This window comes from Hylaeus anthracinus, unplaced genomic scaffold (assembly GCF_026225885.1).
Source record: "Hylaeus anthracinus isolate JK02 unplaced genomic scaffold, UHH_iyHylAnth1.0_haploid 11997, whole genome shotgun sequence".
Taxonomy (NCBI): Eukaryota; Metazoa; Arthropoda; class Insecta; order Hymenoptera; family Colletidae; genus Hylaeus; species Hylaeus anthracinus.
The window spans coordinates 4,527,892-4,542,072 of NW_026534344.1; the positions used below are offsets into that span (position 1 = coordinate 4,527,892).

Below are 14,181 nucleotides of genomic sequence, written 5' to 3' on the forward strand. Positions count from 1 at the left end.
GGTGGAAGTTTTAAGGCCTCGTCAAAAACTACTTAAAAGGACGAGGGTTGGTCCAAAACAATTTTAGAAGATTACACGCGCCGTACGATTATTTCAGTGAAAGTAAATTAGCACGGTAAATAACAGAGAAGCTACTTTGAAGAGAGAACTCTCGTCGAACTTCCATACTCGACAGTTTCTACTTTGACCTAACGCGGTAACGTTATGATACACATGGTGTTTCGTTTGTTTTTACCACAGTTTGTCTCTGTTAATTTAGTTTTTTAATTTAGTTTGTTCGAAAATTGTAAATTCCATTTGGTTGATATAGCAATTCAACACAGATACCTACGAAACGTATGCCATACGCCTAATACTTTCTTGAAAAACGATAATATGACTTGCAACAATGTTTGAATGATGCAGAGTGCGGTGGGGAATCGTGACATCCTCAGGAACGCAAGATACCGCTATACGTTCTCGTGCGGATCCTTTCTCGGATCAACGAAATCGTATCGATCACATTGCGCACCTAGGCGAAGGAACGTGCAAGACGGACATGCGCGACAAGTATCGCACGTATTCGAACCTGTTGGCCTATGTGTGCCAGAACGATAGACATATTTGCGGTATTATTAGGTGTGCCGACACGAGCAAAGTTGGGCGCCGTTCGAATGCTTCAGAATAAATACTCTATCGGAGCAATTGCACGAGGAAATCTTGCCCTGTCGTATTTGTACGATAGCTCACAGTTTATCATAAATTCCTCTATTATTTATCAGTCGTTGCAAATCATTCTATTATCCGTCGTTATTTATGTTACAATTGTTACAACGAATATTTCAAATTTGTCAAACGTTTATACACGTTTGGATCGATATTTGAAATTCGTTGAATATTCACGAGGATCTCCGGTGTGAATAGTTTGTAAATTGTCGGAAGATTCCGGCAACGATTTGAGCATTAAACAGGCTATTGTGTATGTGTTGGTAAATCTTGGAAAGTTATGGAGGCAGTTATTAGACAGATGTCAAGTAAAAATGAACAAATATCGTATTTGCGAATGTGAAGTAACCAGAGACAAAACGTACAAAATAATATAACAAAATAATAAGGAATTCTTGTTGAATATACAATTATAATATTTATAATTCAGTACTAAATATGAAAACGAATTGAATGTAATTAAATTAATAATTGCATAGTCCACTAGATATTGAAATTTTTAAATTAAGTACACAACCATAATTAAATAAATTCAAGTTAAAGCAACCCGGATCTCTTTGTCAACCGACACAATCCTGTTCAAAGTGTCTAAGGAGTCACCCTTTCGCGCTGCATCCCTTCTCTCTCGTCCACCATTTTTCCCTTCGTGTTTAATTTTTCTTCTCCTCTTTTCATTTCTGAAAGTCGTTTATAGCGCAAGGCCACGCGGCATTTGTGAACGGGGAGACCCTTCCTCCTCGACTTCCTGCGCACTTCCTCTTCCACGCACCGTTCTTAAATAGCATGGGCAGTCAGTCAGTGATGACGACTCGTTGGACTCCTCGTGGTTCCGGTTCGTCGAAACGTTCGCTTTGTGAGAAACAACGATCGGGTAAACTGCCACTCGAATCACCCTTACATCACCCTCCCACACCCCCGCCCCGAGACGCGACGTCGTTTGTTTCATGCTAAAAACGACAACTCTTTGACTCGTTCGCTCTTTCTTCCGGCTAAGCTCCCCTAAATTTAGGGGTAAACACGTGTTCCTCATTATACACGATTATTTGGGATGGGGTAGACCGCGGGGAAGTGGTTTCGGAAAATTCTTTCCACGAGGCGTAAAGATGGTCCTCGCGTGGGCTGAAGAATTAATATTGGATTCATTGTAAATATGTTTCGTTCATTACGAGTGGCCGGATTTCACGATAGATATAGACACCGCTGAACGGAAGCCATTGTAATCGGTATGAAAGCTGCCATAGATTTTCACAAGAGAGAGAGTCGCGGTACGACGTTCCGTCTTCACTGACATGGATAGAGAATCCGGGTGTAGCGAGAATATTTTTTCTCTCTCGACGATTACCCATGCTGATCGAACCATTTTTACATACTTTCCAAAGACACCGCGACCGTTTTAGAATCCTCGTCAAGTAAGACGTGCTGCGAAACACGGCGCGTGTATGCGTGCTAGGGTTTGAAACTTCATCTAGCGTTCAATTTTAAATGAAACGAGTGAGCGAATCGCGGACTTCCTTACGAGCACAGGAGACTTTCTTAAGTAGTAAAATGCAATCAGTTCTTTCTCTTGTTCCTGAACGTAGTTTCTAGGTTCATAGCCAGATTCGACCGTGCTCATTAACTCGAGAAAAGCATCGTTTCTTTCTTTACAAATTATAGGGATTATGTTAATCCGTTGAAGGGAGAAATTATTTTAATTTACCTCGATACTTTCTGTGACCGTAAAACATATAAATTCTACAATATATATACTCGTTGCTTCTACTAATCAACCGATTCCTTTAAACGCCACAAATCGATAAAAACAAAAAAAAAAAAAAAAAAAAGTATCAAAAGGTCAATTCATTAATTGATTCCAATCACGTATCCATTTAATTCCAGTAAAATTTATTATTGAATATTTGAAAATGTGACGGAGAGAAATGCGTTGAATTTGCCGCTAAAATAAATGTTCTAACCGAATCGGTAGGTCACCGAAAATAAAGTTCGCGTAGCGACGCAGGCGCCCCATACGGTGTATTGTGCGGACGCGACATAAGGGAGGTAAAAATATACGCGCGCATGCATATGGGAGAACGGGTGCCTCGATTTTTGTCCCACGATTGCTTCGTCGCTCGCTTCCTCGAATCGAATTCGTTCGAGGGGTTCGTCCCCTATCGTTCGCAACGTACACGTATATGCGACGTTCCCGTGATCGAAATTGTGATCAGCGATGACTAAGATGGAAAGACATCGGCCACCTTCCGTGGATGTACATCAACGCTTCCCACATCGACGAGTCCACGATTCCAATCGTGGATTATTCCACTCGAAAATTGACAGAATGGGGTGTGGTATCTCGATTCGAGGGAAATTCCGGACACGTGGTATTGGGGATCTTGATTCGAGAGAATCTCCAGAAACCGACCGGTGGAATCTTCGTTCAAGAGAAATTCCAGACAAGTAACGAACACGTTCAAGTCTGATCGTTTTATGGACTGCTTCCGTTTTTTCTTCCATCTTCAATATGGAGACATTAACGAGATTCGATGCAAATTTTAATTTCTTTCAGCTGCCGATATATCATGGGATGCGAAACGTTGATTTAAAAATGACTTTAGAACCCAGCAAGACTTTGATTGAATAAAAATTCTAGAAAAGTGGTAACGGATACCATTGCAGTGGATTGTGTATCATTTTATGGACTGTTTTACTATTTCTCCTGAAGTTTGTCCTGGGGTTTAATACGAGGACGTTAGTGGTTGGTAATTTATAGACGTTGGATAGAACTTCATTCGTTAGTAGAACTGTAGGTCTTGCTAATAGATGTGTCTACTTTCTAGGAAATATCAAAACATCGTATTTACCCCATTATTCGCTGTTTCCCCTTCACTACCACGATGCAGATGAAAATATCTGCCGAATTGGACATATTCGTTTCCAATTTCTTCTTTATGTCTAGACATACTACACGAACACACCAATAGTTGCAAATCCTTTGGTTACTGAACGGAATCCTTTTCCCTTCGGTATCGGCATGTTCACCATCATCAAGCTGTAAGAAAGCATGCTAACTGAAAAGTAATCCACGCATCATGCGCTAATTATAATTCCATGGAAATCCTGGTTGTAAACATTTTACCAGTTCATTCAAGAGCTATTCAAATTGATAGAGTTTGCCAATCCATTATGTATATAAATATAGATCGAATAAACTATGAATAATAAGTAAATCGTAAATTAGTAAATAAATGAAGAATATAAAAGTCTGTAAATCCACTAACAGATTAGTATCTTGTCATCATCTACGTCACTTTGTTGGCGAGTAGGTGGGAAACAGTCTCGCGTGAAGAAGTCACAACGATCGGTTATCACGTTATCAGGTTTAATCACCGGCTCTTTGCACGGTAACGCGCACGAGTAGACGGACAATCCGTGTCACGCTTGTATTTATCAAATTTCCGTGACAGCGATGTTTAGAGATCGAGTGGCCGCGATCGAGATCGATCGACGACGCAACGGCAGGTTAATTCGACGATGAACACCTCGCCGGATAGCCGTGACGCGTTCGAATTAATACGTCGCGATGAATAATTCATGTCGATCGCCGCTTATCGATCGGCGATAATGAAAAACACAGTGTGTCAGCGAGACATGTTTCGTACGGCTCCCGCCAATCGCGTGCCAGAATCACGATATTACACGCTCTCTACGGATCCGTGGATCACGCTTTTCGCGTGTGCCTTTGTATCCAATTTGAATAGCTCGGAGTGTACTCGCATTCGAATGAAACGAACGTAACGGGCCACCGCGAGAAGAATGTGACTGCGCCTCGAGTACTCGAGAAAACGGTAAATTTCACGATTTTCTAAGACAGTGCTTCGCGAACTGGCCTCCATAGAAAATCGTGCACGATCGTTTGAAAATTACAATCGTTTCAGATTGGAAGAAGAGGCACACTCGATAAATTTAGAAATCCTACAGCGAACAAGTGAAAAATAAAGTGAAGTGCATGAATATTAATAAGTTATAATAAATGAATTGAGCTAAGGATAATTTCAATAAATTTATGGTTTCTATAGCAATAGCGTAGATAATAAAAACTGGAAGAAATTTTAAAAAATTTACATACTAGATCTTTTCAATAATGTGAAAAATAGAATGAATTTAAAAAGGATAATTTCGATATATGGATCTCTTTCCTACTGTAGCTTGTGTGCTCTTATAGAATCATTTATTGGGTCGTACAGAGAAGTCTAATTTCAAATTGGATTGTGTTCCATCATTAACGGACGTTTCGATCTCAGGTTTTGGGTCTTCTTAAGAAGGATCATAATTTCTAGATTATTTCGGGTTATTAACATAAACCTTGAAGAGATACTCCAAATAATTGTCCTCGACAAAAATTCGATAACAACGACTCAATTTTTCCTACTCGAGCGTAGACATCGCGCCATACGTCCCCTCAAGTGCCACGCTATCTTGCGAGCGTTACATTTTCCCCTTAATATCGATAATTGGCAATAACGATAACTCCGTAGAGTCATCGATAACGTCAGCGACGCCAGCGCCGTTGCTCCGTCACCGTGCGCGTGCGGAGCCACCGTCTGCGCATCTCTCTCGTCTATCCCGCAGAAGTAGCAGTTAATCCTTCATTGACCAAGATCCTTCCCGTAACCCGGATTCCGCCGACCATAAAGGAGTTTAGCGCGTAAAGTCGAGGGCAGACAGCGAAACGGGTGGATCGAGCGAGGTAACGAAAGATTGAAAAGAGGGAAAAACGAAGAGACGCGAAGAGGAGATTGGAAATCCACGGACGCGTGTACGGCCTGCGGCTGGTCTCTCGGATGCACCGGTTTGCAGTTCCGCCACTGATTGGCACCGCGGACGGGGAATGGCGGTCGCTTTTGTGCGCGTGCACATGTACGACGTGCGGACGCGTGCGCGCGCAAAACCTACACACGCGCCACCTGGTTTGGCAACACGGCCGGTGCAAAGCCCGTAACAGCCTGTTGGCCAACATCGGGACAGCGCGCGGGCGCATGCGCGTGCACGCCTTCGCCTTCGTGACACTTTAAATAAACCATGGTGGGGTGTAAAAGGGGGACAGGAACAAAAATGATAAACCGCTACAAAAATCCCGATATAGACGGCGAGCACGCGCACGAGCGCGAGCTCACCCAGAGAGCGTGCCGATTACACACTGCTGCGACCGTAGAGTCAACCTTCTGCCGGCAGGAATCGAAGGATGGGATGGTAAACGGCCTGATCATCGTCCAACGGGATTTCGATGGACCATGTAACGTTCGTGTTGCGGCCAATGTGGGAACTTGGTCGATGAGTGCGTTCGATAGTACATTGTGCGAAGAAAGTAACCCTGGATGGGCATCCGAGGCATTTAGCAGTATCCTCTTTTCCAAATTCCTATGTAAACGCATCCGAACCTATTCCTTTGGAATATTCATATGTATTCATATGAATACGTAGCTAAAAGTATGAGGGTATCTTTGCTAAGACGGTAGATAGCAAATAGGTGACCAAAAAAGGGAAAAAGGATTCACGTAATGATTATAAGAGACTTCGAGTGTATATGACAAACAAAGAAGCACTGGACGAGACCTTCAGCGCTAAGTCTACCGAGACCAATGTAATATTGCACATAGCGAGTTCGAGGTATTATCTTGACGCCATCCTCGTTTTCCTCCACTAAATAAGCCACTAAAGTGCACGCCTGACCAACAATCTACTATAGCTTTGAAATTAAAATGGGAATGGCCAACTCAATTGATCGATATAATGAACTTTAATCCTATAAGACCAGAGGAACTATTCTCATTGTGTTTCGGATTGGACACGTTATGAACTAGAGGGTTGATACAAACTCTTTGCGAGGCCACGCTCATTTTAGCACAAAGAACTCGGATACGAAGGGGAAGAAATGAAAATTAATAAGCTGTCGTGGATAACGCTCGCTGGATCATGCGTTCTTACCTCCTCTATTGATTTACATGGGCTTATCACCTTATCTCTCGCGTGAAATAGAAAGCGAGTTTGCTGATCGATATCAACGGATTCTTGGATATCTATCCGTTGTTAGCCAGAACAGCTTATCATCTCGTGACTGGTATTCTGAACGTGGAAGGCAGAGACAGGGAATGGGGAGAAGAACATAATCCCAATAGGCATACTCTTTGACTGTCTTTCACAATTTCATTGTCGCACCTGAGAAGCTACATCAGACCCAAACATCGTCATAATAATCGTCACTGAAAAAAATTTTAACCGACTTCAAAAAGTAGATCTATAAGGAATTGCTTAAACATCATAGTAAACAGCGAAAGGGTGACTTACGAACAGTCGAAGCCTCTAATTGGCGGATACGCGCCACCACCCGGTTACATTGCTTGATCTCGACGCTTCGTTTGAGCTGCCCTACATATGAAATTCCTTGCACAGTCTCTATCCTTTTACCAAACGGAACAAAACGGGCGAGAACAGCCGCAGAACAAAAGCGAGCGGTCGCGATTTCCTTCGCTAGATGGAAAGGATAGAGGGAGGCGGACGAGTAACCGTTCCTCCGAATGTGGAGCAATTAAACGCATAAACTGGACCAGAACGTTTCGAATTAATTAACGAAGTCTGCCACTGAGATGTGATCATCTCGATCATCGACGTTTGCTCGATATACAGTGAACGCGACCTTTATAGGAGAATGGATTTAAGGTGGGTAGCTTTTTGGGGTTGAAAGGATCACTGTCACTTCAGGGATTCCCCACGAAGTCTGGAGACATTTTGTGTAATTAATAGACTGTAGACGTGTATGTATTTGTGGCAAGTTGAAGTTTGGGAAAATCTACGAAGATGTGCACAGTCTAGGAATTATTATTACTATTATAGAATATATACGTTAAGGAAGAATATGTTTCATATAAATCACACTAAGGAGGACCCAAATGTAAGATCGAAACGTGTATGTTCATTGAATTAAACTGGGAATAACTAACTTTATGAAACTCGAGGAAGGCCATAGGTCAGTTTACTAATTCCTCGCAAGCCTTCACACTTCTCGCGTGAATCTACACATTATCGAAATCAATGTCTTTGTATGAACTCAAATGATTTTTAATTTTTACCGTTTTCCTTCTGCTGACGACGAGCCGGGAAAATAACTCTGATAAATACCTGTGCCGAACATCCAGCGAAGTTTTCGTGGCTCGTCTGAAATTAGAAGAGAAAAGTCGGTTAGTGACAAGGAGCAACAATTTTGGCCGCAGTTTGATTAGGTGTGGGGAACCTTTTGGCATTGGGAGACGGCACGTAGCTTCGAGGATTCCTCGCGAAACTATGTACTACGCGTGCAGAGCTCATCCCCCAAGAGATCTATGGACTACAGTCTCAGACACTCTGGTATAATTTATAAACGAAGATTCAGGGGTTAAGCAATGTAATACGAACACCTGCAATTGGGGCTGTCTGCTTTCAACTGTTAATCATAGAGATGCTTCGCGTTGATGAGGATGACCATATCTGCGCATTCGAGTTGGTCTCATCATCATCCTGAATAGTCGAATCACTGCTAGCGAATAGTTGGACATTCTGGGCGATCAAATTTATTATTATGGTCGTTGTTAAGACGATGATACAGCTAGATTCAAGCCTAAAAAAATTTAATTTTGTGCCAATTGGAAACTACGTAATCCATCATTACTTGTAATACTTAGTTTTCTTTAGTACCTGACCTTTAGAATTAATTTTATTTAGCTCCGTAGCGAAGAGATCTGTCACCCATGTATGTGTAACGTAGCATTTGACCTACTGAACACATTTGAAACTATTAAACCGAAGTATGAATCTACTCCAAGAAGAAAAGAGTTCGCAAGGTTTCGATCGAAGATTGTTCAACCCAGCTCGATCCTCTGTTTTGCAAGGACCGATCCACGATTCGTCCGAATCGCGATCGCCCAACGAGTTGGTAATATATTAGGGGCAGATGAACCGAAGAGAACCGTTGGCTATTTTCGCGCGAAACGTTTAATTTAGCGTCTAAGCACGCCGACGATATATCGTCCGGCGCGCTAACAAGTCTAACCCTTTCAGTGTCGCAATTACGTGTCGAGATTAATAGCGACGTTTCTATTTAGCCAGTGGGGAAAGACGAACGATGAATTATTGTCAACTACCCTCCCCCGCCGCTTGCTTGAATCGGAACGCAGCGAATGCTGGACGAAATTGGCGAAATCCAACACGAAGAGTCGCCCTTTCGCTGCTGCTGGAGTACTAATTGATAGGCCAGCTGGAATGCAGCGGGTAGAAGAAAAGCTGCAGACTCGAGGAGGTAGTTAAATTGATACATGTAGCGATGGGTGACGTAAGGAACAATTCACCTGGTCTCCTCGATAAGTGTTACAATTTGGGCCTGATTTGGAGACTTCTAACAAGGTTCCTACGCGATTTTTGTCCTAGGAATATTTTTTTCTCATTTTTTCTATATTTTATTATTCCTATTCGATGTATGTCTCTATTCTTAAATTTTACTTCAACGATATTATACAAATACGCTATATGCTACTTATACTTCAGAAGTTCGTTTTCTTTTTCAGGAGAACACTCTCGGAAGTTTGGAAACTACTGGATTATAGGGCACGTAACGAGATGCATAATACGAACAAATTGATGATATCCGATTAACGTATGCCCACGCGTTTCCGGCCCAATTGTACGACACGAATACCGTGGGTACAAGTTTATCAGGAATGCACCTGTTCCTCAGATGACTGATCACCAAAATCATATTCTCGTTTCTTCGGTGACGTAAATCGGCGTATCCCATTTCTGTATTGACATTTCCTCTGACATATGTGAGATTTATACCGAGTGATGTTTCGTGGCAGTAAAATACAACGCATTGCTTTCCTACAAGGTGTATCTAGTTCACGTCTAATCACGGTGCATAAATGCAGCTCGAAAGGACAGCGTCTCAAGTTTCACTGCTTGAGGTGAAACGGCGAATCGTACGTGTACAGCCTACATGTAGGTGGACTTTCATAGATTTGATACGATTGCGTGATGCGTGTGTGTCGGAGTACTTTCTAGAAGCGATCTATCATCTCGCTCGATTATGGCATACTCGCCTTTTATCCACGATAGTTTAGGTTTAGAACGACGATGCCGTCAGCAGACTGTTGAACCTCTTTTTCTCACATTCTGGAATTTTCGATTATTATTTGCTCGAGGCGACAATTCTTCAACTATGTGGTGATTAATATGCAAGGAAAGTGAGATCAACGCAATTTGATTCGATAAATGAGTTTTCCATAGTGCTCGTCTCAATTCAAATCTCCAAGTGTCCAAATCTTGCTAAGGATTGTCACTAGGTCTCAAGGATGGAAGGATTTGCTCCGAGATTAGTCACAAGCTGAGTTACAACGTTATTAGTATACCAATACCATATTGTCACCCAACACTCGTCGAACAACAGACTGTACAAGCAGCCAAGCAGGTTATAGCCCTTCTAGGTGAAAGTCCCTAACTCCGACACTAACCAAGATCGCGTCTCCTTTCATCAGTTGTTTTTGTCTCTACCAGAGGTGGTGACTTCCTCCTAGAAAGGCAAGCATCTTGGTGGGCTGGACAACAACTCCAAACATTCCACAATTATTATTTAAACTGTCGTATCAATGATGGTTGCCCAAATTACTCCAATCTCCAACCATGTTAAAGACGTTCTCCATTAGGTTACTTCTCACTCCTAGACTTTAATACACAACCATCAGAGGTCTAACCTGGTATCACGAACAACAGTTGTCGAAGCCTTTAAGAAAAACAACCGTTCCATCCATGGTTACCAAAAGAAAGCTGACGTCCATTAGAGACCAAACACAAATCCAAACGCCAGCCATCGCACAGACCGCGTTTCGCGGTGCATATTGCAGTGAATGTTGATACAAGGCAGAGGCGATGCGCGACAATTTACGTCACCAGGCTGAACTAGTGGATGATTGAAACGGGTCGTCGTTTCAACAACAGCTGCGTTCGCGTGGGCGTACGATCACTTCGCTGGCGCAAGCACCTCGCGAGAGGGCGATCCTGGAGGAAAAAGAGTTGTCCTATTAGCGGTCAGGGTATCGTTGGCATTAACCTGTAGTAACGCATTAACGACGCGTCAAGTCAACGCGTGACAACGCGACCTCTCTCTGCCGCATCCCAGCTGAGGTCCATCCGCGATCCTCTCTGACTCTCTGTTTCTCTCTGTCCCGCGGTTCTCCGCTCGTCCTTCTCGCTCTGTTGCACTCCCTGCCCCTCTGTGAACTCTCTGCTACCGAGCTCTGTGAGGAGATCAATAGGGATCCTACACCCCGTGCCTCCTCCGACATGCTGGAGGAGGACAAAGGTACTCTGATGTTCCACTCGCGTTGCCAGCGCTTCCTGTATACGTGTACGCTACGCGCGTCCGCACACGCGCCTGTCTGCGGGAATCCGTGCCGTCGTCTACGTGTTGTCGCGAATTTCACGGAGAGAAACGGACCAGGGAGCTCTGCGAGCCTAGACGTGCGCTGGCGGGGACCAATGTAGCGATCTGTAACGCGTAGACGCCTGGTAGCGTTATGTCCATCGAGTTGAGACGAATTTTGAGACGAATTTTGAGACGAAGTCGAGTCGTCCAGGTGAGACAAAGTTACCTTCGCGATTGTTCGGGATCGATGGTCTTCGGGTAGCCTTGATGGTGTCTTTGATATGCGAGGGATGACGTCCGAGGTTAGAAACGAGTTTCCATAGGATCTTTGAGTTTTAAGAAAGTCTGACCACTTGTTAGTAGCTCTTAATATCGAACAATCTCGCCCTCGAGGTAACAGTTCGGTGGCCGAGTAGATATCGCTCTGAGTTTCGACTTGTTCACTCGGTTGAGAAGGTTCAGCCCAGACTAAGTCCCAACTTGATGGTCATTAATGTACCAAAACTACATTCTTGTTATTTGGGGGTCCAAGGAAGTCATAGGTACCCAGTCAAATCTAGCCAAACTAATTAATCGAGTAGAACAGAGCCAGTGAATTTTCATAATTATTTCCTTTCTAGGTGGGTCTAGAAGATAGTCCAGAAGGCAGTTTCCTCCTACGGACATTCATGCTGATACTTTCTTCTACTCTTGCATAATTAATGAAGTTGTACATATTGTGCGTAAAGTTACCTCCAGTTTGCTGTCATCTGAACAACTTACGCGAAAATTACGGTACCCGCAATATGGAGGGTTCATCCGATGGTACACCAAGCCGCATTAATTCGTTCTCGTCTCGGGGGAAAGTCACTAGCGTAGGCATCCCCCGAGGAGTTCCTTTTTTCAGGTCGTCGTATACTGATCTTGTTTATTTAAATGCGTAACCACAATACAAATTTGTCCATTCTTCTTAATGTTACTTGGCTTTACGTAATTCTTTCATTTTGCGATTCTGTAGTCAAAAGACCTTGGTATAGTCTTAGTCTTGACTTTCGTACGAAGTGGACCACTGGACCACTTCTAGCTCGGGTACCTCGGGGTTCCTAAACCCGTACCGTAGTTGCATATTCGCATGCTACAGCCTCCGAGGACTTGAATCTTTTGTATAGTAGAATCGTGTGAATTCATGACGTTACCATTGTTTTATGTTTTATATAATTACTATTCAGGATACGAAGACTGGTAGCAACAGGGAGCGAAAGGTAACCGCTAGATTCTCATAATTTATGAGATCAACTTCATTCACAATGTCCTAAAAATTCATTTTTGATTTAATCAATAACAGCAGAGTTGTTGTTTCTCTTTGCCCCGTGTAGTTTCTTTTTATAACCACTTTGATGGTACGGTTATTTATTACCACAGCGATGGAGTAAAGAACCACAAATAAAAGAAATCCAGTTACTCGGCAGATCAATTAATCACTAGAATTCCTAATTCTCAATCCACAGTCGATAATACTATTCTGGACCACTCCCATTCGACCTCGGCGCGGTGCTGCGAGGAAATTCACTTCACGAACGAATAAAAAGTCACTGGTTAATCCGTAAGACGGATTGCCTGTGAAAATTAATCGAAACTGCGGATGCAAAGGCAGCGCAGGCAACTATTTCTAGCACTTTTACGGATACATTAACTTATACAAGTTAGATTTATATCAATAATTCAATTTGATATAGGTTAATAAAATGTATGAATCTCGATAGTCACGTATCATTATCGTATACATGTTACACCCTAAAGTGCATTAAAGTGCAATAAAGTGCATTAACATCGAAATTAATTGTCTCGGTAGCTGATTGCATTGCGACGGTCTCACAGGACCGCCAAGTAACTAGGAAGCGGTGCCGCTGGGCACTCCTCGACCAAGCGAATTCCCTCGCGCGCGCCTCTATCGACGACGATCTTCTATTAATTAATCCCCTTAATTAATTTCATCAGCTGGCTGCGTTCGTGGCGACTCGATTCGACTTTCGATTCGTTTGTGCGGCTGCGGTGGCCCGTGGTTTTGTGGAGCAGTCTGTGCAACAACCGGTGCAAGCAACCGCGAGTGCAGCTTTCTTCTTCGCTGCCAGTCCAGTGGCACGCGTGTGTACACGTGGGTTTGGCGGTTTTAACAGCCACGCGTTACACGCTCTCACAAAATTTCACCGTTCTCGCGACCACTATGGCACACGACCCGTGCGCCTCTTAACGCATTGACGTCGAATGACGCACAGATGCGTCATTCGGGCGTTTCATCACGGAGTCCAGATGACGACAAAAATACGCCATCGTTGGTCTCGCCGGAGATTTATAAAGGATGTGCATAGTTCACTTTCTTTTTATAAATGTCACGAGTAGACTGTAAATGTTTATGACAAGTGTAATTATACAAAGGTCCGCAATATTTAATAAACATTTAATAAACATCAACAAGCCAATCATGATGTCCCTTTGAATTAAAATAATGTGAAAGTACGTCGTTGCGGTCCATTTCCTGCATACTGTTTCCTGTAAAATAGGATTACGATTTCGCTATGAGAAAATTTAGGGGTTTCTTCAAGTAACCATCTCATGATTGTTATATTTATGCTGTACTATTTATGAAAGTATTTTTTTTTACGTGTTCAATAAAAAGATGATATTTATACAAAGGAGACCTCCGACGCCAATGTGTTAATAATTGAAAGACATCGGATTACGCCCCAAAATGAAAAATCCATCGCAGTCGATTGTCGAACGGGTGAAAGTCAGCCGCGTGTCCACGACAGCCGTGAAAAAAAAAAAAAGAAACACATGACGATTTTCTTTCAGGACACGCTCCGTTAACGATGAAACAGATGCAGGAATGGAGTCGTAACAATGGAAAGTTTAATAACGAACGTTTAATAACCTCTTGTTTCGGATTGGTACCGAACAGTATTTGAAAAATCAGAAGTTTGAATGTCTGTTTCGGGTAATTGGTAGACCGAATGTTATCGAGTTTGTCTTCTTTTCTCGTACTCGAATACAAAAATAATAAAATTTTA

The 14,181-nt window shown here is 42.8% G+C and overlaps 1 long non-coding RNA gene across 3 annotated transcripts; it reads left to right on the forward strand.

The window, feature by feature from the left end:
• The first annotated feature begins 1,432 nt into the window (after nucleotides 1-1,432).
• On the forward strand, nucleotides 1,433-13,765 carry LOC128889755 (uncharacterized). 3 transcript variants are annotated; one of them, XR_008460498.1, is made up of 4 exons: nucleotides 1,433-1,576; nucleotides 8,823-9,120; nucleotides 9,282-11,345; nucleotides 13,112-13,765. It is a non-coding gene; the product is annotated as an uncharacterized LOC128889755 (long non-coding RNA). The 3 variants fall into 3 exon arrangements; XR_008460497.1 differs by lacking the exon at nucleotides 1,433-1,576 and having other exon boundaries at nucleotides 8,561-9,120; XR_008460499.1 differs by lacking the exon at nucleotides 1,433-1,576 and having other exon boundaries at nucleotides 8,561-9,016.
• Nucleotides 13,766-14,181: the final 416 nt, after the last annotated feature.